This window comes from Dermacentor variabilis, chromosome 3 (genome assembly GCF_050947875.1).
Source record: "Dermacentor variabilis isolate Ectoservices chromosome 3, ASM5094787v1, whole genome shotgun sequence".
Classification (NCBI taxonomy): Eukaryota; Metazoa; Arthropoda; class Arachnida; order Ixodida; family Ixodidae; genus Dermacentor; species Dermacentor variabilis.
In genome coordinates, this window is record NC_134570.1 from 144271094 (window position 1) to 144276129 (window position 5036).

A 5036-nucleotide genomic window follows, 5' to 3' on the forward strand; every position below is an offset into this window, starting at 1 on the left:
TTGACGTCCTCGCCATTGGCTTTATAGGGCTGTCTTTTGCTTTTACGAAGCTGCAGAGTAAGTGCAAATCAGTAAACTTATCTGAACACAATGGGTGCGATAAGAAGCAGAAATTACTATTGTTAGCCGCATGATGTTGAGTAGGCGTGCTGATAAAATGCTTTGAAATTGCTTCAGCTGAAAGCTTTCACGATGGCGTGGTAACATGGCAGATGACGGAGGTCTAGATTTGCTTTACTGTTCCGCGGAAATTTACCCATATTACCATCTCCGTGCAAGTGGTTGATCATAGCGTATGAGGAAACCATTCGTGCGTGCAAATTCCTGCATTGCGTAACGCACGCCTCACCTTAATCCAGCGTTGAATTATCTAAGAGATTGACTGATAGTCACCAAAAGTACAGGCTTCTGAGATTCAAATTGCTTTTCCAGCCAATGATGCTTACAGAGATTCGCGCACATCTTCCAAACCAGTTAGTGCAATATCTGTAAAGTCAGCCGGAATAAAAAAGGAGCCTCATTTCTCCTTATCACCAAACATCAAGTTCGCGTAAGTCGTATTTGAGGTCTGATTACAATATCCTTTTCGTTTACTCAGCTGCTTAGTTGAAATAAATAAAAATATATGATAGTTGACATTTTGATATATCTCACTAACAGGAAAGATTTAATAAACCTTAATAAACTGCCTGCCTCCATCACTATTGACTGGCTGACATCAGCAGGACATTTCTGGGTAACTATATACACTTGCCGTTTCTGCTAAGCTGTCAGCTTAAATATAGCAGCACTGCAGAATCATCGGATTTGAAGGAATTAAATAGTTCTAAGATTGATACCGCATGTACTTACAAGATATTGCATACATCCCTCGCACTGTGGTTCCCAATCAGATGAGAAGCATTTGGGAGGTAACTGACAATTTAGCATTCTTCCTGAAAGCCTTAGCAGGTGTACTAACGCATTTGTGTAAATCAAATAGTTGTGTGCGTGAAGCGATTGGACGTTTGTGGGAAAACATGAGCAGAACTACGATGGCGGTGATGATTATCAAATGACGGCAATAGCATTGTTTTTATAATGTGGCCGTTCGAGGTGAATTTAGACCACATGACAAAGATTAGATTCTGCATAGGTACAGAACAGGTATAAGCGAGATATACATTGGTACTGACGTGATCTGAGCATAAATGCCACACCATTATAGGTGTCTATGTCTCTGTCATGTTATCATTGCTAAACAGCCAATTTGCCTTGTATTTAGAGCCTTTCTGTTTGAAAATAATTAAGAGCCAATCTATTCGTGGGTTTATCTACGCAGGAATTGACACTAGAGTTCTGGCTTATGCAGATGACGTGGCAATTTTCGCCGTGATACAGAAAGCGTGAATAACACTATGAAAGAGGTTGTTTCCTTTTGCGCCGCAACTGGAAGTGTTGTCAGCTGGACTAAGTGCCTAGGTTTATGGCACGGCAGCTGGCCACAGGTACCCGAGTTTTTTTGCAATATGAACTGGAGCGTTACCCCTGTAAGATATCTTGGGGTGCCATTACAACATTATCGTGACAGTGCCGCGCATTGGATCGAAGAACTAAAGAAAGTGATAAAGGTCAGACAGAAAAGTGGGGCGGGCATAATTTTTCGATGTTTTCAAGAGCTAGTGTTTGCAATTTGTTTTTAGTTACAAAGGTGTATTATGTACTACAAGTGTTATGCATGGCAAGGATTTCGGTGCAGAAACTTCACAGAGTGTTTGCGGTATATATATGGGGATCCACTTGGGAGAGAACTAGCCGGTGTAACTTGTTTCATTCGGTGAAGAATGGAGGACTAGGATTAACACATTTGTTGTTGAAACAGATTGTTAGTAGGTTGTTTTTCTTAAGGCACCAAAGTGATATATTTCTGCGTACTGTTATTCAGGTGAGATTGAGTTCTTCCTTGCCTGAGTGGGTTCTCTCATCAGCAAATGAACGTACTCGAACACCAATTGGCTTTCTGAGGGAAGTTGTTATGTCCTTTTCTTTACTGAAAGCGCATTTTTCGAATGAACTTTTGACTTCAATGACGTGTAAGAAACTTTACAGTGATCTGGTTGATGATTTCTTGCCGCATCCTGTTTACCGCATGATGTATAACTTAGGACCTGAACGCAATGTGCTGAAATGTGTTAGAAAAATGCCGGTTAGATCTTCAGCGAAAACCTTTTTTTCAGTTGCATTCGGGCACTCTCCTTGTGAAGCCATGGCTGCAAAGCAAGGGCTTCTTTGTTCCATGGTCTGTTAACTGCATCATATGTAAGAAACCTGAAACTATTGAGCACATCTTCTTTGATTGCCAAGACTCAGTTTTCTTGTGGGATGTTCTCAAACGAACTCTGAAGAAAGAACTGCCGTTAAGTGCTTTCGGTATTCGGTTCTTACCGTGTGCAGACACAGGGGGAGTGCCGGCTGACTTGGTACTGCTTTTGTGTATGAGCAGCGTGTGGAAAACGCGCATGGATATCAGGAATGCCCGCGTAGACGAAAGGTCTGCGAGGGAACACCTAAGTGAAAGTCTTAGGTACACACACGGCGTTTTTCCGCCCGACAGCGGCATTCGTCGGTAGTTGTGCAAGATCCTGGCCAGCCGCGTTTGCATTAACCCTTTCCTGTTTTTCTGCAGGCTTTGTTTATGGTACGCACCGCTCGTTCCTCCAACCCATTCGATTGAGGGTGATATGGTGCAGTGCGCATGTGCTTTATTCCATTCACCGTTGTGAAAGTCAGGAATTCCCGGCTTGCAAACTGCGGCTCATTATCTGTGACGATTTTGTGCGGCAACCCAAAAGTGCTAAAGAGGATGCGCAGGGCATCTACGGTCGTCCCAGTTGTGGAAGTTCGCAAAGGCACAGCTTCCAACCACTGACTGGGGGAATCGACCACAATTAATAGCATGTAGCCATCCACCAGGCCCGCAAAATCAATGTGCAGACGAGACCACGGCGGTCTGGTTTCCGGTCACGGGACTGGTACCTGGTGCGGCTTGAACACATAAGTGGCACGTCTTACCGAGCTGCTCAATCTGTTTATCAATGCCGGGATACCAAAGCAGCGAGCGAGCTAGTCTCTTCGTCGCGGTGATTCCTTGATGTGTCTCATGAATAAGTTGGAACTCTGCGTTCCTGGCTGATTTAGGCACGACGACTCGGTGGCCCCAGAACACCAGGCCTTCTCTCAGTTAGTTCGTCCCTTAGGACTAGATACGGCTTCAGAGTGACTTGCTTGCGTCTAAATGCCGAGGCCAGCCTTCCTGCACCCACTTCCGCACTACAAGTAACTCCTCATCTTCGGCCGTATAGAGGGCCAGTTGTTTGGCAGACAACACTACTGTCCAAACAGGCGGTGAGAAGTACGTACTCACAGTCATCAGCGCCGTCGTCGTCTCCGGAAACTCCTCGGGAGGCGCTGCCCATGGCAGGCGGCTGAGTGCATCAGCCGGAACATTCGCCTTGCCGTCCTTGAACTTGACGATGTAGGTGTGGATGCTCAACTGGAGGGTCCACCGTTGTATGCGGGCGGCCGCTATGGCTGCAACCAGCTTATCTGGATTGAAAATACTGACTAATGGCTTGTGATCAGTCGGAAGTGTGAATTTCCTACCCAACAAATATGCCCGGAATTTCGCCACTCCAAACACTAATGCCAGGGCTTCCTTTTCAAGCTGGGAATACTTCCGCTCTGCGTCTGTGAGTATGCGAAAGCGGAAGCCAATGGGTTGCCTCATCCCCTCAGTTATGCCGTGAGAAAGGATGGCTTCTATGCCGACTGATGACGAGTCACATTCTAGTACCAACGGTTTGTCCGGGTCGTAATGGGCAAGAAATTCTGCTTTACTTATCAGTGCTTTGACCTCTTGGAACGCCTGCTGCTGAGCAATGCCCCACTTCCACTCCGTCCTGGCGCGCAATAGTTCGTACAGAGGTGCAAGGATCGTGGCTGCCTGCGGTAGAAACTTTTGGTAATAGGTAACCAGACCCAAAAATGACCTTAACTTGGGCACTCCCGTGGGTGTGCCGACGTCCAGAATAGAGTCGAGATTTTCGCTTTTGGCATGCACGCCCTTATCGTCGATTTTGTAACCCAAAAAATCAACCTCATTCTCACGAAATCTTGACTTCTCCGAATTCAGCCGCACCCCGAACTCTCGAAACCTTCCAAGAACTCGGCGTAAGGTGGCGGCATCACTCCGCTTTTCTGCAATGATTACGTCGTCGAAATAAACCTGTACTCCGGGCAGTCCTTGCAAAATTGTTTCCATGCGTTGCTTAAATAGCGCTGGCGCAGAGGCTACTCCGAACGAAAGGCGTGTGAAACAAAAAAGGCCCCTCTGTGTATTCACCGTCGTGAGCAGTTGCGATTCTTCATCTAACGCAATTTGATTGTAGGCGTCCCGGAGATCGATAGTTGTAAAAACTTCACCGCCGTTTAACGTCGCCATGATGTCCTCTATGCGCTGGAGAGGATACTGGATCGTATGGCAGGCTTGGTTGACAGTAGCTTTGAAATCGCCGCATAAGCGAGTGTTTCCGTAACGCTTTACCACCGCCACCACGGGTGCGGCCCACTCCGAGTGTGCGACCTGGGCAAGAATTCCAATTTCAACTAACCGATCAGTTTCAGCCTCCACTTTTGAGCGCAACGCGTACGGCACAGGCTGCGCTTTACAGAACCGAGGAACAGCGTCATCTCGCAATGGCAAACGGGCGAGTGGTCCCTTTATGAGCCCTAACTCTGGTCGAAACACGTCGGAAAATTATTCTAACAAGACTTGAACGCCATTCCTAACTTCACGAATGGCTGCACTCTGACGTTCCTGCGTTGTGCTGAGCACCGGCTCCCCAAGAAGGTCCAGCGCTGTCATGACGCCCCGGCCACACAGGTTCGGCCCGGAACAACTCAGCACCGCTAATGGGGCTTTGGTAGTCTTCGAACCCAAGGAAACGTAGAGCTGTAACTGTCCTCGCACCGGCAGTGGTCCAAGGAAGCATGCCAAC